Source organism: Galleria mellonella, unplaced genomic scaffold (genome assembly GCF_026898425.1).
Source record: "Galleria mellonella isolate WM207_F2 unplaced genomic scaffold, CSIRO_AGI_GalMel_v1 utg1260, whole genome shotgun sequence".
In the NCBI taxonomy this organism is placed as follows: domain Eukaryota; kingdom Metazoa; phylum Arthropoda; class Insecta; order Lepidoptera; family Pyralidae; genus Galleria; species Galleria mellonella.
In genome coordinates this window covers 480,618-504,225 of record NW_026441985.1, presented here as the reverse complement: position 1 = coordinate 504,225, position 23,608 = coordinate 480,618, and the positions used below count along the sequence as shown (strand labels likewise).

The 23,608-nt window shown below is 31.0% G+C and overlaps 1 protein-coding gene across 1 annotated transcript in view; it reads left to right on the top strand.

The window, feature by feature from the left end:
* The first annotated feature begins 10,641 nt into the window (after window positions 1-10,641).
* Window positions 10,642-23,608, top strand: part of LOC113515402 (tyrosine kinase receptor Cad96Ca) — a 116,047-nt gene continuing 103,080 nt past the window's right edge. Inside the window, exon 1 of the mRNA XM_031911354.2 lies at window positions 10,642-10,851. The gene's annotated coding sequence lies outside the window, so the exon portion shown is untranslated. The remainder of the gene's footprint in view (window positions 10,852-23,608) is intronic.

Below are 23,608 nucleotides of genomic sequence, written 5' to 3'. Positions count from 1 at the left end.
AAATAAAGCAGTACTTGATAAATTCATATATATATATATATATATATTAAAAGGATGACTTTATAAGAAGTGGTGATTTTCAAGGGCTTTTGACTTGATATATTAAAGAAAAAGAAAAAAACTTTAAGCTGTATTTAGTGAACTAAAATAAATAAAAGTAAAATTTGTCAAAAGCACAAAAATTTTACAAGTTTTACATTTATAATATGTGTTAATAGAATTTTAATACATCTTTTTTTTTGTCTTATGTTTTAATAAGAAATAGTCTATTTGTTTACATAATTTCATTTAAATTTATCTAGGCATATAATAAAAATCTGCATAATATTTATAATATCAGTATTAATAACTTAAAAATCGAGGGATGGACAGCAGCGGAGCTCATAAAATGTCATCAAAAACCTAACTGCGATTGCCAATCCGCCTGCCAAGCGTAGAAACTACTGGCAGAACCCCCATTATTATATTCAGCAGAGAACAGTGAACGGTTGATGTAAATAAAATAATATTAATAAGGTTTACCTAGAATTTTCATGGTCTACTTAATGGAATTATTAGAGCATTTTTACTATTAGTATTTACTATTACGTATGCCATTTCTATATAAGCTTATTTATATTTATTTATTTATTATTCAGAGAAAAGTAATAATATCGCAATACATCTAGGAAGAAATATAATATCTTTCCTTATGCGAAATACAACGGAATGGATTCCCATACTATAAATTATGTATTCCCCGTTCGTTATAGACAACTCAAGGTTGTTAATCCAAACGTCTAAAAACAATATAAACAAATTGTTGGTTATCACAGTTATTTTATATATAAAAATATACATATAGCTCGAAAAATCAGCAAGCTGATGTGGTAATAGGCCATGAACAAAGAAGTCTTTGCATTGGTTTTTTCTATAGGTATATACGCAAGCAATCCCAATGCAAAGACGATCCTTCAAATATTAGAGTGATGATCTCGCATGTATTTTTTTTAATGGGTGATAATGGAATGGTAACCTCACCCACGCTATCGGTATATACCAGAGGGGCACCAGTGAAGGATGATAGGTGAAAATGAAGCAGATCAGTTAGCTCATCGTGACGAATTCAACAAGAATTGTTCACGATGGTTTCCAGGGGGAACCCGTAGAGGTCGACCTAATAAGTCATATTGCTAGCAATGGAGCTGGCAAACTTCATTGCTAACAATCCCTTTTCCCCTCTCGCATGTATTTAAAACAGACAGAAGGAACATTACTTGTATTTTGCAATACTTCCAAAATTCCAAACTTCACTCTAAAATTTACATACAACGGATAACAGCGTGAATTGAACACCTTTTTTGAAAATTTGGGAACAGAAAGCTCGTCAGGAGCATGATTGAAAGTGCTGTGCAGACAGTAAATGGCCAGAAATCGTGTTACGTGTTCGAATCTGACGCGCCAGCGATTATCGCGTGAGTTCAGCTGTCAAATTGTGATCGTTTCATTTTATATAGAATGTTTTTTCATCTATCAGGATAGATTAACACTTGTTTTAACCCTACAATGCATTCTGTACCATATCTGGTCAAATAAAATAATTAAGTCTACTGTTCGTTTAAAGACACCTAGCGTCATTTGTCGACCGACAGAATAATCTTTATACATTTAGCAACGGTTTAGTAACGGCAATTGTCACCAGTACGTGTTAGCTATCGATTGATATTGTATTTCGTACACAATTTCAAAGATCGACGCGAACTCGTGGTTTACGTAAATAGAAAATTCTTGAAAAAATAGCTTTTTGAATATTTGGAAGCGGAAAAAATACATTTACATTGGAAATAGTCTATATTAAATGAAGGTAAGTTATTTTTTGAAATATTACTGTTTTATGTTCTAACATATCAACTTATTTAAGAGTACCAGATATGGCACATCATGCATTAGTTCACTTCTAACATTTTGTTTCGGTTGGATTTTATTACAGATTATGGTGAAGAAGGTATTATCTAACGAGTTGATTGAGCAGTATTTATATACCGTCAGGGAATGCAGACGGTCAAGGCTTTTTGGGTGTGGAAAATGATGATAACATGGCGAGAATCAGAGAAAACTTGCACCAAATGAATAAAGATAGTGACTCTTAAAATTATATAGAGCCTACGAGGTATGCATCATTTTCTTCTACTAATTGTGGTACTACCTTCGCTGAAAATGAGAATGAAAAATCAACAAATTCTCAAGCTAGCATTTCAGGGCCAAGTACGTCATGACACCAAAGTAATTTTTTCACTATGCCAGTTTTGGAGTTCTTTCTTGGAAAGTATAAAATAAAAATACATACTAAAAGATGGTATCTGCGTTTATTTTAACATTTTCTAGATATTGTCACCATAAATTGCTGGCTGCTGCACAAAGGGTAAGAGAATAGAAGAATGACCTAACTCAGATTAAATTAGAACATTTTAAACTGGAAATCGCTAAAAGACTTTGTATGAGTGGTCCATCGTTACAAAGAAAAAGAGTAAGATCGCCTTCTACCACAGATGACATGATCGAGAAGAAGAAAAAAAGAGTAATCCTTCCCCCTCGAGATGTAAGATTTGATAAATTTGATCATCTTCCTATATGGAATGAGAAGAGACAATGCTATAAGTATCCACAATGTAAAGGAAATACATATATATTTTGCGAAAAGTGTTGTGTTAAGTTGTGTTTAAACAAAGACAATAATTATTTTAATAAATTTCATTCATAAATAAAGCTATTCTTAATGTAAAACTAAATATATGATTATGTTCATTGTTCCTAATTAAAATCCAAATATTAGTGTTAATGCATACAGTACCACATATGGAACAGAATTGAAAAACTAAATATCTACAAAATCAATGAATTTTAATTGTTATTATTATCATTTACTATGTCTAGACACTATATAGAACCACATATATTTTTTTGACACGATTTAAAAAAATCATGCATTGTAGGGTTAACTTTAACTTTACATTCTACATTTAACCGTTTATTATGTTAATTATACATGTTAACCAGTTAGTTACCAGCTGGCTGGTAACCAGCGCGCGTAATGCCCTTGGTATTGCAAGCATTTGTAAGCTACGGTAACCGTTTACTATCAGGTGGGCCGCAGACTTTGTTTGCCATCTCAGTGGTATAAAAAAAAAATATTTTATATGTGAACAAGAAAGAGAAAGAAATCACATAGCAACTACAAACATTATATTTTTCTGTAAAAAGTTCCTTTACAAATGAAAATCTTGTAAAATAATATGTATTTTTTTAAATATAATTATACTAAAATTCTCTTTGACGAGGTTTCTTATAATAATATTAATATACTTAACAGAATAAAGTTCACTAAGAGAGCATAATAAGCATTAATTTGAAATAATATCTCTGTTTCTACCTTCAAATATTAAATTTATAGGCTTCAATTAGGCAAGTTACAATACGTTTATTTTTTTCTTGTTATGATTCTAATTATTTGTAAACATGTTGTCTTTAGTTTATTATATTTAAGTCCTATTATTTTTCTGTTACACTTTGACCAGACACAATATTAATTATTCTATCCTAAGGTTGCCTGGAAGAGATCGCTGTTTAGTGATAAAACCACCTATTGTTGCCTCTTTGTCTTGCTTTTATGTAATTAAGTATTTAGTTTGGTTGTTAACTTAAGCTTAACAATATTTTATTTATTTACTTATTCGCTCATTTCTTCATACAATCATTCACTTGCTCATTCGGTAATTCATTCATTCGCTCACTTTCTCATTTACTCATTCATCCATTCATTCATTCATTCACTCATTCCTTATTTAACTTCATTTATTTACATTATTATTTATGCAACTTAGAATGGTAAACCAACTGACGGCCCACCTTATAGAAAGTGGTAACCGTCACTTATAGCCGTAAGCAGTACCATGGACATAACAGAGTATACTGTTTTGCCCATAACACTTCTATCCGTTGCCATTCCTGAGGGCTTAGGTTGTATTCCTCTGTACCCTGTAAATTCACTGCAAATTTATCTACCAGCTAACCATTAGGTAAAAACAGAAAGCGCATGAAGGGCAGATGAAGTAAAAAATATGTGACATAATTATAACTTATAACAATATTCAAGCTTTATAATCTGTATCAATATTTGAAGGGAATAGTTAAGAGTTTTCATTCATTCATTCATATTTCATCCAATTATTTTTTCTAAAAAATGACTTTTCATTCATAAAAAAATGACTATTAAAACATATAATTGTTTAATAAAATAAAGATTGTTTTATTAAAAAAACAGCTGAGTTTCCTTAAGTCTGTTCTTCTAAGTTATTTGTACGTCCTTCTCACCTTAAATTGCATTCCGAACTGGGCAGTAGATTAATAAAAGATGACTATACAAAAATACTTATAATTATGTTTAATAAAAATATATTTTACTTTACTTTTTAAGCGATTTATGTCGAAGTCTAGCGTAGTCTGCATCATACGATTATTTTAATTTTCGTAAACAATTTAGTATTCTTTGTTCTTAAATGGATTATTCAAAAATCTACTTTGTAAAACATAGCGCAATCATAACCTGTCATAAGGCATTTGACAGCGATTTCATATTTTGCTTTTGAAGTTTCAAGACACATTTTTTTTTATTAAGAGTAACAAAATCATAATTATACTATTTATAAAGTTATTCAATTTCACAAATCACATATAAGTTTACTTCTAAAAGCCTGTTGGAAATTTCAGAAATAAAGAAGAGCCTCTTACTTTTTTCTGTTCAATGAACAGGTTTAACTAATCTTAGGTGGCAAAAACATAAAATATTGGACATAAAAGGGGATATAACCTTCACCTCTTGTTTTTAATGTTACAACTGATACTAAAACCTTTAAGGAAAGAGCATATTCCCTCATTAAAGGTTACACACCTGCAAAACTCGAATGTTACGGATGCCTATGGGCAGTGGTAATCATTTGCCATTAGGTGAACTGCGTATTCGTTTCTTCTCTATGTTATAAAAAATATACATCATTCTACATAATTGTGTCTCAATGATCTAAGAGCGTCATCATTATCATTATTATATCAGTCGTCTATTGCACACTGCAAAATATAGGCCCCTATTAATAGGGGGTTTTCTCTAGTAATTGCCACGCTTGGCAGGCGGATTGGTAACTACAGTTAAGTTTTCTTGATGTTTTAAGAGGGACGCTGCTCCCATCCCTCAGCCATTAAGTTCTCTTAGTCGCCTTTTACAATACCCATAGGATAGGAAGGGGATGGATCGTTATACAATATATAGGTATTGGTGATTATTACCCATCCCTACGGCTCAGTTGTGATGTTCGAAGTATTGCGAAAGTAAAAGCATCATATATATTTCATCATATATGTATATATATATATATATATATATTTGAAATTCCATCTGAATTCTACAAGGAAAGCGTAAAATATTAATTACGGAGTTATAAGGACTAACTCATAATGGATATGTACCTACATCTACAAAAAAAATATTTAATAATTTATTTAATAACTTTAATACACCAATAAGGTGTAAATAGCGGTTTTAACGCTTTATGGCGTTATCTACCGGTCGACCGTAGACGGGAATAACAGAAAAAATTAATTTTACTTTATACATTTCACGAGAATCCTTTTTTATTTAATAAAAGGTGTAAACAAAAACAGCTTTTGATTATAAAGAACGTTAAAGCTGTCATTCGCATCTCATTGATTTAAAATCATCTACGTAAAATGATATTTTCATGACTTTATTTTTATTAAGAAAGACGTTTCAAAAATACAATACTTATTGTTTTAAGTACCACAAAATACAATTGTAAATTAAGATTTAAAATTGAATTCTACAGAAAAGTTATTTTGAAATTCATTTTACGCATTTATTTGTTGTCTTCTGTATATTTTAGCTGTGATTCGTTTTAGATGTATTTCTTTCATTTGTAAGTTTAACATTATTCAGTTTGGTTCAATACACAGATAACGATTACGTTGAATTCACTTCACATTTTCAAATTTATTGTTAGAACTATTTTCCACTAGCTATATCGTGCGGTTTCACTCGCATCATTTAGTGTATATAAAGCATCCTATATATCAAGTTAGGATATAACCTACTCGTGTCCTAAATTTTGTTCAAAACAGTTCAGTAATTTTTCCTTGAAAGGATAACAAACATCCATCCATATCTTATATACTTTCGCATTTATAATATAATTAGCTATATTCTGCGACTTCACCCGCGTTAATAAGTGTATAAAATATCTTATTTGCCAAGTTAGAATATAACCTATTCGTGGACCAAATTTCGTTCAAAACAGTTTAGCAGTTTTTGCATGAAAGAGTAACAAACATTTATCTATTCATATGGTTGGAAACATTCACATTTATAATATTAATGTCAATCCATGACAAATGACGCTTGAATAATATATGCAAGAGAAGGATGAAACCACGCATGCTATTTTAATAAAATTTTGTTAATACATTTAATAATTGTTTGTTGCAACTTGAGAAGTTTTCATCTGGATAAATAAATAATAGAGATTAGTCAAACATAGAATCTCTAAAAATAGACACGGTAAATGGTAATAGGGGGGGGGGGGAATCTACGTTTTGGGTTAGCTAGTTATTAATTTATAGTCAAAGATCTAATGCTTTTTAGTAGTACCAAATAATAATAATTATTGTTAGAGACAGAGTTGCGACTAATTTAATTGACAGTACAGACGTTACGAGTCTTTTACCTATGAAGTAGCTATGAAAGCAATTCATCATTAACTTCATCATTATCACCTTTGATCTCTGTCGTCGTTTTACTGATATTATAGTATATGATCATGTGTATGTGTATATTTATATTTGTATGTATATTTTTAAGATATATATTTGTATATGTAAGTAATAATTGTTTAATGTACTCATGTAAGTATAGTTTTCCATTTTATGTGTTGTGTAATTTATAAGTCAATATGGATACATCTGTAACTGTTATCTACAACAATTTTCAATTTTTCAACACATAATTACACTTCTGATTTACCAAAGGTTGGCTAGAACAGAATGCTATATAGCATTAAGTTTATATTTTGTACAAAACGGTTTTTTTTAATGTAGTCTATCTGTTTACAAAATATGTCAGTTTTATTTTGATAAAAGAAATAAGAAGTAAGTAAAACCTTTTTGGCACGGTGCCATGTTACTGCGTACAGGGTAAAAACTAAATCGTACCGAGTCAAACTCAACATGCTTTAAAAAATACTGAACGTTTTTCCAAACAGATATAGATCGAAAATCGAACGAAAAGAAAAGATATACACACACACACACAATAAAATGATTTTTTTTCTGTCCTTTATTGGTGGATGTTTCCTTGGAATAAATATTTACTATTACTGCTTGAATATTAAAATAAAAATATGATTTCCATGAAATTAACAGTTCATGAAATATGGATAAATATTCGATACACATTATAATCTATTTCACTTGAAATCACAGAGTACAAAAATTACACATGTTTTTTGGGAGAGTCGCGCAAAACAAGTTTATATAGGAGTAGATACAAAATATCTTTGTAAATTTTGTACTTACTAAATTACGGAAATAAACTCCGTACTTATTACTTGCTTATTAAATTTATACGCATTCATTTTATATGTTAATTCAGACTCTAGCTGTAGCGCCTACAAAATGAAATGAGCAGACACGTGCGATAGTTCAAATAGACTATTACGTGTAATTTTCGTCTCTATATTCAAAATAGGACTTTAAAGGATCTTATCTGACAATACAAATTCGCTTTATCAAGAGCCTTGGTGCAAATTCTCTCACCCATGGTAAAATTAATGATCCCAAAAGGTCTAAAGTACTTCAAACCGCATATTTGACGGTATATGTATTTGCCTCGTGTTACATGGAGTTTTTGCACATTTTAAATTGTCGAGTTTAGCAATTTATTTTCTTTTAAATTAGTTTGTAACTTAACATAAAAAATACACCTAAAATATATGTCATAAAATATATAATAAAAGTTTATTTTTATTAAAAAAAATGCGAATTATTGATACTATTCGATCGGTAAAGAATAATATTACAAAACCTGTGGTAATTTTTTTTTATTGTTAAGGAGGCAAACAAGCAGACTAGTCCACCAGATGGAAAACTGCTACCATCTCCTGTGAACACCTACAACGCGAGAGGAGTTGCTTGTGCTTTGCGGGCCTTAAATCAATTAAAAGTACTTAATACTTATTTCTGGTTATTACTTATTTTGTTATTACTTATTACGTATTTAAGTTAACGAAAAACTGTATTATTAATAAGATTGTGTGGGAGATATTGCTATATAGCATTAGGTCCGCCTTTTATACCAAACATTTTTTGTAATGAGGTCAATGAAGAATAAATAATTAATTATTTTTTTAATTAAATCATAAGCTGCTACCTATTCTTCTAATACGTCTTGAGAAGATTACATAAAGAAATTAATTATGGATAATAATGGTAGGTTTAAGTAAATTATAACTAACAAACTGGACCTTATGCTGACTGAATAAATAAATATTATTATTATATATATTATATGTCTAATAGGCATAGAATAGACTATCCCTTCCAGGGGAAACCCTGGAATGTCGTAAGAGGCGACTAAAGGAGAACGAGGCAGCAGCGTCCCTCTTAAAACATCTCTAAAGCCTAACTGCGGTTGCTAATTCGCCTGCCAAGCATGTTAACTACTGTCAAAGGGGGAGGCTTATGTTCAGCAGTGGACAGTTCAAGGCTGATATGATAAAATTATAGATATAGATATATTTTATACAGTTTATAAGCTTACAAGTAAATTTAGTTTAATTTTTTTATGATTCTTAGAATTACAAATAAACTGATGGTCCACCTGATGGAAAACAGTATCAGTTGCCTCTGGACACGAATAGTAGCATGGATATTACAAAAAGCATGATGCCCCTAGTATTACAAAGTCTCCCTCAGTTATTTTTTTTTTATTTAGCGATGGCTGATAATATTTTTTTTAAATCTGTAAATAGAAAAATATCTCTATATTTTGCTTGATAATACGGGAAACTTAATTTTTTTTAACTCTCGAACCTAATCAGCAACATTAGCACTTGGAATGGAGTCCGAATTACTATTATCAACTCATTCCAATCCGTTGATTGTTATAGGCCTCACTCATTGCCTTCCAAGTGCTATTTGCTTTTTGCAGCGGATTATGAATTCTTTGTAATGTATTAGTAAACTTCTCTTAGTGTAAGCGTGATAAATAGGCAAATATTTGTCTGTCATGTTCTCTCTCTTCAGTCGTACACTCTTGACAGAGTGGTCGTGGTTTTCACAATGACAGTGCATCATCGATGAGGTTCTCCTTCGCGATTGAAGTCCTCGCAATATGTCTCCATCTACTTCTGTTCACAGCCGAGCGAGAGCATTCCACAATAGACTGCTGTGTGGCCGTTTTGATGAGGCCATCATGTTCTAGCAACACAATATTATGACTGCAATAGAAGCGGTGATACTTTCGAAGGAAGTCGAGTTCGTCTTTGAAGACCTTAGCAAAATATCGTAGATTTATGATGATGCTGTTTAATACAGAACGGCTTGACAGTCTTTGTCAATTAATTATCGGACAAACAACATACTAGTTGTATGAGCTTTAAATAGTTTGAGATTAGATAATATTAAAGGTTATTTATTTTTTAACAAAGTATATAAATGTGTATGAAAGAAGAGTATAACTCAATGAAAGGACAACCTTAAATGTACCTGTTAACGGATTACTGTCAACGGATGCGATGGCTTTATTCTATCCTAAAAAGAATTATGAATTCCCAAAACACTTCCCTAAGGCTGATTAGTAGAGAATGCTTTTAGCATTAAGTCCACCTTGTATACATACCTGTCATCATCTTTATCATATCAGGCTATAACTGTCCATTGCTGAATATAAGCCTCTTCCATAAGGGGGCTTTTTGTCGATACATGTCAAACATGGCCAGCGAGTTGGCGAACGCAGTTAGGCTTTAGTAATGTTTTAAGATGGATGCTGCTGCCTATCCTTTGACTATTAAGTTTCCTTAGTTGCCTCATACGACACCCATGGGAAAGTAAGGATGTGGCTCATTCTATACCGTGACTTGTACTTAAAACTAAATGAATAAATTAATGATTGAAATAATAGTGATGAAATAAGGAATAATAAAGAAATATTTTCTAAAGGTGAGTAAAAAATTCATTGCGCAAACAACATCACGTTGTCGGTGGCGGTATTACTTTTACTACCGAACTTGACTTTCTAATTAACATAGATCGTAAAACATAATCGAAAACCGGGTTGTCACAAATACCTAAGTATCTTTCACAAGTAATGCATCATGAGCTATCGCGTAAAATCTGGGTTCCGCATAAACAATGTGTATTTAAATCAAAACCTAGCGACATTCATTCTTGAGATGGACAAACTTTATTTTATAGTTATGGGAATAAAAATTATGGAAAACTTGACTTTATAATAGAAAGAATAAAGCTTTAAGTGGATATTGAAGTAGTCGGTAACCATTAAGTGGGTAAAGTGGGGGGAAAGGAGGCTCTCGCGTGTGCGCAGCCAGTGTGACGCGAGCGTTGGTACGAGCAGTTTTAACGGTTTGTGCTAAGCGCCAAATCGAGACAGAACTGCTTTCAACGAGTGAAAGTGCCAGGATATTGTGAAATGCACGTGTTTATTGTGGAAGTGTTCATGAGTCTAGCATAATTATTAGTGTATGCGTAGGCAAAAAGGACGCTGGGATTTACTTTGTGTACGACCTTAAGGTATGGTTATACTATTTGAAAAATTATTAACTATTGAGAACACCTGTTATGGTATTATTGTCTTTATTTCTATAACGTTATAGTCCATGATAATGCAAAAATCTATGGGCCTATTTTTATCTGTTAAGAATTATTAAGTAAGCAAATCAAGACAGCAATTAAGAAAAGCGAGCATGTTAACAAGTAGAATGATTAATAATTCATTAAGTTTACCAATGAGTATTATAATTCGATCAATTTATACTTCCGTGTTCGGTTCATTGAAGGTTAAACTCGGATAGAAGGGTCTGTTGTCTAAAAACTTGTCTTTAAACTCTACGTGAAGGTCGCCTTATAAGATCATACTAGCTTAAATACTTTGTATTAGTCAATTGAAGTTAAGATACGAGAAGGTATTAGGTCCAAATTATTGTAAGAAACATCAAATTTCAACTATTTTATTATATAAAAGTAAAGAAAATCGACAGATACAAATTAACATAACAAAAACAAAGTTTTTGAATTTACACAGGTAATTTTTAGAGTACCGCACGTTAATTTTATGGAATTATATGGAAACCATGCAAATAATGAGATTTTGATGGAACTATATTTGGATATTATACAGTTTCTTAAACGTTAGGTAAACATAATAAAATGTTTTCTGAAATAAGTTCAGTAAGGTGTTATTAAAAAAAATGTCACAAAATTGTAATTTGTTTATTCAAGGATTCAAGATCATATTGTAAAGATGAACCAAAATCGTTGGACAAGAAGGGTGGTAGAGTGTAGGCCGGCAAAAGGTAGAGAATCACGGAAAGATGTAGAGGAGGCCTATGCCCGAGAACAGACGGTGCAAGATAGATAAATAGTTTCGTATATTCAATACGTAATCGTCCTTGTGCCGGTGGTTATTCTATTTAATATTTAAATATGGAATATATTTCCAATTCATATCCACAAACTCAAATGTTTGTAATGTTTGTAATAATTTTACTAACAACTTACTTTATTATTTAATTATTTAAACCGCTTATTAAGTATCTTTGCACATCCTAAAGCATAGTAGAGAAAGCTAATAGCATTAGGTGCGCTTTTTGTACCACATTTTATTGGTCAATAAAGTCCAAATAAATAAAACTTACGAAAGCAAATAACTCAGTCGTCATCCGATTCTGTTTTCTGAACTAATAACTTTTTATTATTTAAGATAAATTTTGAAAGTGATTCATGAAATAGTAATAAAGTTATAATAAAAAAAATCTTTAAAATTAATATACTATACATAAGTTTGATAAAGATTTACGTCTTTGTTTTTTGATTACCAACAATTTAGAATAGGCCACCCTTTCCTTTCCTGTGGATGTCGTAAAAGGCGACTAAGGGAGAGCAAAGGTTGGGCAGCAGCGTCTCTCTTAAAACATCTCCATAGCCTAACTCTGGTTGTCAATCCACCTGCCAAGCGTGGCAACTACTGGCAAAACCCCCCTAGGGGAAAGCTTATGTTCAGCAGTGGACAGTTAAAGGCTGATATGATATGATGATATGATGATGATGAATGTAAAACATTTAATCGCTATTCTTGCGACTAATGCCTAATTGAAACATCCCTAGTAGTTTAGTCAAATGTTTGTACTTTGCAAAAACAAAACAATCAGAAGGCCAGCCAGTTAAACTGCTATATTACATACATATATTATTTGCTTTAGTTAACTCTATTTAAGTTTTTATCATGTACAATGAAGAGAATTTATGACTTTAATTATATGAGTTACTTTGTATATATGTCAACATATTTATTATTTCTTAATAGGAACAACTATATTGTTTCCTCCTCTATTATTTGTAGTTAGGTTTTTATACTCAATCAGTTGGTAATTAATGCTCTTTACCATTCAGGATTATGCTGAAAGACAACTCTTACAAAATATATCAATCGCCTGTTGTACATCTTTATTTAATATATATTATATGTTTGTAATTTTTTATGTACAATAAAGTATAAATAAATAAATAAAATTTAGTAACAAACATTGAAATCCTAAAGTTTGTTTAGCTCTCTTTTCTTCTTTCTCTATGTTTCATTCTCATTATTCAAGCCCAAATTAAGTGCGGCTCCTACATAAATAATTATTAACTCAATATTGTCATTTAAGAGTTGTAGTTAGATAGACAATTTATTTGCAAACAAATGTACATCAACACAGTGTTAAAAAAAGTAAAAAAACAAAAATACAAAAACAAAATACTGGTTAAATGCAGTGTACCTCTTGAAATATTTTCAGTTACAGTATTTAATTAATGAATTAACCTAAATTATAGATATGTAGTATTATTTACATACAAGTAAATCTATTTAAAGTTGATTTATAAATAAAATAGTTGTTGAGTTGCAATTTATTATTATGAGTGTATAGAAAAACGTCTTCATACATACAAACAGATAAAAATGAGTATACTCTTATTGAGCGAGAATCGAACAAGCGACCAATCGGCAGGTAAATCAATATGATAAACCGTTACACCACCAAGGTCAAATTGTATGGCAAGTTTTTATTTGCTCTTTTACATAGTAAAAAATACTGGGTCAAACCAGTAATCGATTGTAAACGTATCTTAAACAGTTACTATGTGTAGTGGGAACCGAAGAACCGCTAGTAATCGATCATAATTCTTATTCAATAACTTAGCAGTCTTGTACTGTTGTTACTTAGTAACCATGAATTAAAGATAGCAACAGCTGAGTTGCTGTATTTTATTTTTGTATTTATTTCATCATTTCAACCGTTAACTGTCTACTCTTTCGCCTTAAGGAGAGTTTTGGCAATAGTTGCCACGCTTGGCAGGCGGGTTGGCAACGGCAGTTAGGCTTTTAGAGATATTTTAAGAGGAACGCTGCTGCCCATCCCTCTACCTGATGGTATAGTTCCAGGCCAAGGGGTGACCAATTCTATGCCAGGACCATACAGCCATTTTTTTGATGTTGTATTTATTTAATTGGGTTTGATATGTTTCTTAACCTCCTATCAGAAAACTTTCTTAAGGAGTCTTTTTAAAATAGTCACCTGTTTCATTAGTTTTGCAATTAATCAATAAAAAAATTCGCCTACAAGCATTTAAAAGATTGGAAATACACAGTCAACATTTCCGAAACGATTCCCCTGTCCCTTCAGGTAGGGATCGTCTTTCCGCTGAAGTGCCATCTGCACTCGGCCTCGTTACCTCCAGTAAAGCTGTAAAGGCCATCTACGACCAAGAGCATTAGAATAGTTCGGATAAAAGGCAAGTGCCTTCGTGTTGCAAGTATTCATGGGTGATGATAGTCGCTTCCCATTAGGCGGACCGCCTTTTCGTAAGCCTCCGTAATAATAAAAATAACTGTACTTGCATAGCTGTGTTCGAATTTGAAGTGATGGAATATACCAATGAAATTACAGAATACAAGAATAGAATAGAATTTATTACTTGCTAAAAAACACATAGTTACAAACACAAAATACAATGGGCCCCACACTAGGTGAACCTGTATAGTGGGCACTCGAAAGATAAATAAAACACAATGTGTTATAATAAAATAGTATACAGTGGGCGGGTATTAATTTAAAGAAGGAATATAAAATTAAAATAGTGATCACGATCTGATATGGCAATCCCGAAACATTATACAGTGGTATAACATCTCAGTCTTCAGGTATGGGAACGCATTAGGAACAATATGAGCATCATAGTATGTTCCATGGTACCCATGTGGGTACCAGTTACACAAAAATAAAAAATGTATATAAATGCAAGTATTTTAAATCTATTGTGTTTACGAAAAAACCGCTTCATCCATTTGTGTGTTTAAGTCGCTTTGAATTCTTGTTCTTCTGAAAGTGATATTATTGGTAAATGTTAGTAATTTTGTTGTAATCAATGTTGTAATTTTCTTTTTAGAGCGATATGTAACTGTTACTTGTATTACTCCACTATTTAGCAACGTTACAATTGCAAGTAGGTATATGTTGATTTATTTTAACAAAAAAATACCTCATATCCTACACTATCCCAAATATTACGTTATATAAAATTTTATCGTCGATTGGTTGAGTCGTTGAGACGCCAAGAAATAACAAACAAACACATTGGAAGAAGTTATTTACTATATTTACATTACTATACTGTCTATTGATTTTCATTTAATGTCTCTTTAAATTTATGTTATTTTTGATACTAGCAGTTGCCTGCGACTTCGTCCGCGTTTCTGTCGTCACTGCTCTGCTCTTATACATCGTAGCGTGACGAAAAGTAAACTATAACCTGCCAAGGAGTATGAAGAAGAATTGTACCAAGTTTCGTTAAAATCCGTCGGGTAGTTTTTGTTTTTATAACGAACATACAGACAGACAGACAAAAATTTTACAGATTGCATTTTTGGCATCAGCGTCGATCACTAATCACCCCCTGATAGTTATTTTGGAAATATATTTCATGTACAGAATTGACCTCTCTACAGATTTATTATAAGTATAGATAACATAATTATTTGTATTGGTTAATAAATCTTAATGAATGTTGACGACATAAATGGTATATTTTAAACTGTTACATTCCCGATCTCATCAATTTTAATCCCCATTATGCAAGAGATGATTTACTATCTCCTCAATAATGGGAATTAAAATTGATGAGATCTGCGGGAATGAATAATTAAGTGCTTAAATGGATTGTAAAAAATGTCATGAGATATACTAGTAATAAATAGCAATTGGTACATACGAATTGCATATGATATGTAATCGCATATGATTACGAATTACTCTGTAGATAGATGGGACAATAAAACAAAATGTTTTTCATCACAAAAATGTCATAAGAAGTGATTAGATAGGAAAGAAAACAATACACTGATAGAAGAAAAGAAAAACTTGACTATAACAATACAAACATAATGAATATAATAAACAATAAATGTAATTAATAAAAGACAAAATTATAAATGCAGTGTTAAATTTATTTATACATTTTAATAATATTCTTACCTAGATTGTTATACAGTCACTTTATTTTATTATTGACATAAATGTAAAATTAAGAAAATTATACAATTGTAATTTAAAAGTGTGAATAATATGTGTAGTTAAAATTAAAAGCATGCATGAATCTAATTTCAAAAATAATCAAATATTTGCATGCCTTTTCAGAGGCAAAATATATAACGTTCATTATCTTCTATAAAAAAAAAAATACTTATATTATTGCAAAGTAAAAAAAAAAACATGAAAAAAAACTGGACCATATTATATTGACTTGTCCAGTGATGGGTCTTTGTAACAATGAGGATATATTGATCAAGAATAGTACCTGACATTGACAATATAACGTCTAGTAATTTTTTTTAAAAAATCTTATACCAATTTGATATATGACCAAAGAGGTAGAGTTAGAATTTTAAATTATTAATATTATAAATATAAAAAATGATAATGATAGATAGATGGACGATACTCTCTCAAGCAAAAATTACTGAACGGATTTAAATGAAATTTGGCACATGGATAGAGTATATCCTACATTAGCAGATAGGGTACTTTACGAATTAATTCACGCAAGTGTGATAAAGCTAGGTATAAAATATTACATGTTCTAATACAAACTGATAATAACCAACTGCTATCATCCGTATAATATTACTGGTGGTCTATTATCACTGCGATGATTCACAGACAGTTAAAATAAAGTGACCATTAGCTTATCTTGATAAGAATGTCGTCAAACTCTCAGTAATTAGAGTCCCATTAGTTTTCATTACGGCAAACAACATCGTACTTGACTCTTCGTAATGTTACTAATGAATTGTGAAAGTTTGTAAATGACACTTTTTATGTTATTCGGAATGGCATACGAATCATCTGAAGGAAAACTGCAACCGTCGCCTAACTCCGAGCGTTATTACTTCTTCTTCTATTTCTCCAGGACTAAAGGGTAATTTGCTTCCTTATCTTGTAATTTTACTACTATATACAGAGGGAGACTTTGTACAAAAGTCGATTGCTTGGATAAGAATGTCCCATTCGTGTTTCTACCGTGAAGCAGTTGTGTTTGCATGGCTGTGTTTCGGTTTGAAGGGTATATGGCGTGAGTTGATTAGGTACGGAGGAATAACACCTGAGTCCTTAGGAATGGCAACGCATGGGGGGTATCATGGGCGAAACAGTATACTCTGTTATGTCCATGGTACTGCTCATTTCTATAGGCGGCGGTTACCACTTCTCATCAGGTGGGCCGTCAGCTTGTTTGACATTCTAAGTTGTATAAAAAAAATCTTCATATCGAGCGGTGGGGAAGAGATTGTTAGTAATGAGGAGATTAGTCCCCATTGCTAATAATATACCCTGTCAGGTATGCCTCCATGCAGGCAGTTCACCCTGTTATGATGGATTGACTGACCTGTTCTTGTCCTTACCTGTCATCTTTCACTAGTACTCCGCCATTTCATTATCGTCCATACCGAAATGTAGCCCTGTAATCTCTGCTGCTTGGAGACAGAAACACAAATGAGAGAGATGTTTGTTAATCAATCACTCACAATGACAGTACAAATTTGAAGAGATATTTCAGATTAAGATTAGAATATTTTCATTCCGTATTCTAATAAAAACTTTCAATGCTTTAAAATATATGCCTTTCAATACCGCAGAAAATCGTGAATTACAGCTGGTAGGAAATAAACAAGTTGGTGTGTTTCTCAGCAGAAAACAATAAATCAAATCGTGACGAACTTAATATTGTTTAAATATATATTAAGAATTAAAAATATAACATCTTAATTTTAAATAATATTTAATTTTAGAATGCGAAATCGTGTGTCTAAAGTGTTTTAAAGTTGTACGAAGAAAAACGATTAGTAAAATAATATGAGATACACATACTAACCTATAATTCTAAAAATAATTAGGAAAGCAAATTCAGAGCGAACAAAGAGAATTCTTTCTTTAGGAGCTATTTAAGTATATATTTTATTAGCAAATAAGATTGACTTCCGCAACCTTATACTTAGTCCGTGCAGGATAAATAAGCAATATTTGCACGAATATTATGTTCATATTGCGAGTATAATGGAATCGTTGGCGTCACTTACAAGAAATGATGCTAGGGATTTCCTGACATTTGATATACTTCCTTATATAGTTTCCAGGACCCAAAAGTCCGTTTATAGTTAGTAATATTTATAAATAATAATTTATAATTAGTAAGAGAAACTTAAACCAAATGTTATTAGAAAATGCCTTATTTATTTTGCAACGCTCTTCAAGAATTCTAGTGTATCAGGAATACGGTATTTTATAAATAAAATTAATATATTATAATACAATTAGCTCTTATAAGTTTAATTTTGTTATTTTATATTTATTTTTCTGATAAAATTTAATAATATTCAAAGTTAGTCTAAAAATAGCAAAAATTTTAGTACTTCACACGAGAATAAAGTCGCTTTGTTAGTAATATATTCGTATGGTAGATTTATTTAAAAATTTGTATATAAAATATGATAAAAGTTTTAAGCAGATATAATTATATAATTAATTATGTATAAACTTAAGCTTGTCTAGTTCTTCTTGTTTGAAAATTGTCACAATATTGTACACCGCTCTACTCGCTGTCATTGATGCTCCTTGCCACATTAAGTTTCCTGGAAGAGAATTCTTTTAGAGTAAAGCTCGCCTTTGTATATTTGTTAACCTATATCATATGTTTTATATTAGTGTATATAGTAAAGTATAAACAATATAAAACTATAAATTAACGAAGTCGAGTCAATTAGACTCGATCACAATACAGTTTGTTGATGTCCAATCTAAATCACAAATTGATTAATTGAATGTTTCCATTTATTACTAATTTAATTTAGAGAGTCTTTCTGTGATAGTTTCATTAAAACTTAAATCATACAACACTTAGATCATAGCAGAAAACTTAATATGTAACTATTGAATTGACCCAAAACTTTGCTCGCGTCATTGACTGAAATAGATAAAGTGAACAGGAACCCTTCCTTGTCAAATATGGAGTGTTAGCGGTGACACATTCCTAAATCTTTTCCGAGATCTCGATACCTTCTCCTAATAAATTACCGCATACATAAAATCCTTGTAAACGATTCATCTCGAGAGGTACGACATTGGGAACGAGATAGATTTATTACAAGGTCCGTCATTATTCTCGAAGACTTGTCTCTGGCCCACCTGTCGCCGTTGCCATAGTAAAACCTGAATTTGACATTCAAAATACAAGTGTCGTCTTATATTGATTAAATACTACAAAGTTTTTACTCGCGATTTCTTCTGCGTGATATGTTAACTTATCGGGATAGCCTATATGCTTCTTGGTCCTATACGTATGTACGGGTATACTATATTTCATGATAATTTATTAAGCAGTTAAGGGAATAAACAAACTCACTATCAAGTTTACAATATTAGTACAATATAAAGATCTTTTCCTTAATTCTTTACCAGAGAGACTTTATACAAAAGTCGTCTGTTTGAGTATTTATATTCCATTCGTACTTCTGCTGTGAAGCAGTTGTGTTTGCATGGCTGTGTTTCAGTTTGAAGGATGGAATATGGTAATAAAATTACAGAGTACAGAAGAATAACAACAACAGCTCAGTACTCAGGAATGACAATGCATGAAGGGTATTATGGGTGACAGAGTATACTCAGTTGTATCCAATGTATATGGACGATAGTTACCACTTTCTATCAGGTGGGCCACCAGTTTGTTTGCCATTTTAAGTTACATAAATTATTAATATACTATTTATGTTAAACAGAGATATTTTATATATGTAAATATGTAGACTGTATATATGTAGATTCTTCAAGAACTTTTCATCAAGATAATTTAAGTATCAGGTGTGATTTTTATTTAGTAGCTACAAAGTGGATATTATAATAAATTGTATTATACTATGGAACAAATTGAAAAGATTGAAGTTCACATTTCAGGAGTTTTGATTTCTAGTTCGTTTATATGCATGAGTTATTCAGTGAGTTACCATACTTTTTCGGAATGCATCAGTAATGGCGGGTCCGTTAATGATAAAATTTTATACGATATACAAACTAAGTAAGCCACTTCCTTCGAATGGTAATCGAATTTCACTTAATTACTTTTACAAATTAGTTACTTGAATAACGATTTAATTTACTAAGATTCCTTCGTATGCTTCCATGATATGTAAATATATCTTGAACTTAATTTTACATAGCATTTTAACATATTTTCTTTTTAATTTGATTCAATACTCGAAAAAATTATAATTCAACCCATACAGAGGCTATTTCATTCTCTATTACCCATATTTTACAATACAATTTCATCAAATTCCTGCTACTTTTTTAAGTGAAACACTAATTAACCCACCTGCACAGCGTAAAAACTATTGGCAAAACCCCCCTTAGAAGGAAATATACGTTTAACAATGGACAGTTTTACGGTTGATATGGTATGATACATGAAATATTATTTAAATTTGTTACAATGTACTTTGCTACAGTATTAAAGACACTGAAAGAAATCTCACGACGACAGTCAATGTAATAAAATACAAACAAGAAGTCACAACACGAATAGTGAATTAAACAATAACATTGTGAGTTTGTTACGATTTTATTTATTACGTAAAGGTACAAAGATATTAAATTATAAAACATGTGGACTAAATTATATTATATTATAGCTTTGATGTAAGTTTCCAAAACAGCTTTTCACACGATGAGATATTAGTAAATCGTGGAAGTGAACAGGTCAAATATTTGTCATGATTCGACTTGTTTACTAGTTCTAAATATTTCGGAGTAGTACGGATAAACGGGAAAATCAACATCGGTTTATATTGTTGTTAACAATTCGAGTTTGCTAATTAATTATACTTAGTATAGGTATAGTAACATTTAGATGCAAATATTCTAAATGTCATATTAAAAAATATATAAATTTTAATTGTCTCTTATTTATTTATTTTATTCATACACACATTAAAATATGTCTACAGGGCGGACTTAATTCCTAATGACATTCTTAACCAGCCAACCGTTACGCTAAACAGAGAGAGGAAATGGCAGTGCATTTGTATTTGTGCAGTAGATTTGTATTTGTACTATTAGGTATGTGTAATATTGTATATGTATATATATGTACATGTATGTATATATGTTTGTATACGATAATATCTATACAATAGTGTGCCACATACCCTTTGTCTTTTTCTCAATGTCCTCTACCTAAAGGTTGTCTGAAAGAGATTGCTTAGCGATAAAGCCTCCTTTTGTAACACTTTTCATAAAAAAATACTGTATTTATTATTTTTAATTGGCGCAATAAAGTGAAAATAAATAAAATAAATTTAAGTTTATTTGAATCCATTTTTTTCTTTCTTTCTAATTCACAGTTAAATAAAGTCAACAAATTTACGTATATCTTGAAACTGTACGTATATTAACTGTCTTTCCTAAAACTATAAATGTGAAAGTGAATTTATTTGTTACTTCTTAACACCTTAGTGATTAAACCAATATGTATGAAATTTGGTACGTACATGGTATTTGAGATAGAAATTGACATAAACTTTTTCTCTTCACAGTATGTTAATATATTCCAGTCAAGCGGACGAAGTCGTGGGTAAAAACTATTAAATACATTAAAAAAAATATATTTAAAGCTTATGTTTATTTTTATTCAATGTCCATATATATGATGATGTAATTGAGTGAGACTCATATATTGGATATCTTGGATTATATTGCTCGTTATTATTATCTTCTGGATAAGGTCTGGAAAAGAGGTAACCAGAAGGAAATTAGAGGAAATTAATTACTAATGTGATATTTAACCTGTGAGCATGTTGGGTACATTTGTTCTTACTTTTTCCATTTCGTTTAATGCATAAATTAATTTGAGGTTTTCGTTGACGTCACCTTGTTCGAAAATATTAATTAATTAACGTAAATGTATGAATTTCATGCATGAATTATTAGTCAAATTAAACTTTAAAATTTAATTAGACCTACTTAACTATATCATTAAGTAATATGCATTAATTATGTATCTATTATGAGTTTATAATTGAAGTAACAATTTCTGTAAATATTAAAATTTATTTTATTTACAAGAAGAAATAATAACAGAATATTAAAATAAAAATTTAGCGTACTCCAGATAGTTATCAGAATGTCTTTTTTCATAACATTTCCATTATGTACATTTTGAGGCGTAATTTGTCTTCCTTAAGATTGATTTTTGGATTTTTTTTATTTCATATAGCTAAAAATATACAGTCTAGAAATATAGAGAAATGTATTGCAGTCAGTAAAAAGTATTTAATCTAATTATAATATCTATAAAAATATGTTTATTTTTTATTTTACTTTATCCCATATGATTAGTCATCCTAACATTTTTATTGATTGTACCAATTTACGAATAAAATTACCATTGATTCTATTATTAATTCATAATCTCTCACTGCTGTGCAAGGGTCTCCCTTATATACTTCTTAAAATTTTTGCTTTTTGCCACCTTAGATCAATCTCTTTTAAATTCATTTAAATCACTCCATAGCTTTCTGGACCGGTCTCGGTGACGCTGTCCATCTGTAGGCACCCACTCACTGGGGAAAGACTTTTGTCTATCTCTCGGGACTCATGTGGCTAATTTGACTCACCCAATCTCACTTAAGTCTAGCTAACTTCTGGTCTACGTTTATAATACCAGTGGGAGCGACTTATATAGTTGGATACATGATCATAAGGATATAAGATACTCTTTAAATTTAGTCTTAAAAATATTTAGGGATTGACTCTCATGAATAGATATGGAAAGATAATTCCATGATCTAGCAGTATGGATGGTAAAGGATCCGCTATAGTGCTATTTTTATCTATAAAATACTTCGTTCCATTACTTTTTGAAAATATTGAGTGTGAATTTTGTCAAACTTTTATTTATTTATTATATTATTATTATTATATTTAGTATTTATATCTAGTAATGTAGTAAGGAGATAATATTTAAAATATTATCTCCTTTTTGTCACCATCGGATACAAAATAATGTTAATATGCCTGGTCAGCGAAACTTTAAGTAATTTAATTTAATATCGTGACTAAGTAGGTACATGGTGAAAGTTGTGTAAATCCATTAACCGTATTAGGCTATTTATTAATCACAGTGTTTAGCATCAACAAAGCCGATAGTCTGACATTCAAAATAATATGAAAGCATTGACCCATGATTACAAGTAATTATTCATAAGTACCTACCTATTAGTTATCTGACTTCTTTCTTGTTAATATAATGAAATTGTAACTAGACATGGGAGATATTTAAAAAAAAATGAGATTTCTTAATAAATTCCAATATACAAAATTGATAATTTTTAGAAATTCTGTCTCTCTGTCTATGAATTTTTGGCCGGTACGGTTAGGGTACAGTACGGTCGGTACAGTTCCGGCAAATAATAGGCCACCCCTTCCTTTCCAGTGGCTGTCGTAAGAGGCGACTAAGGGAGGGTAAAGGATACCCATCCTTTACCCTCCCTTAGTCGCCTCTTAACTAGCGTTCTCAAGCAGCGTCCCTCTTAAAACATCTCTAAAGCCTGACTGCCGTTGCCAATCTACCTGCCAAGCGTGGCAACTACTGGCACTCCCCCCCGGGGGATGCTTATGTTCAGCAGTGGACAGTTAAGGGCTGACATAATGATGGTGATTACCACTACTACTGAGTGGTAGTAACT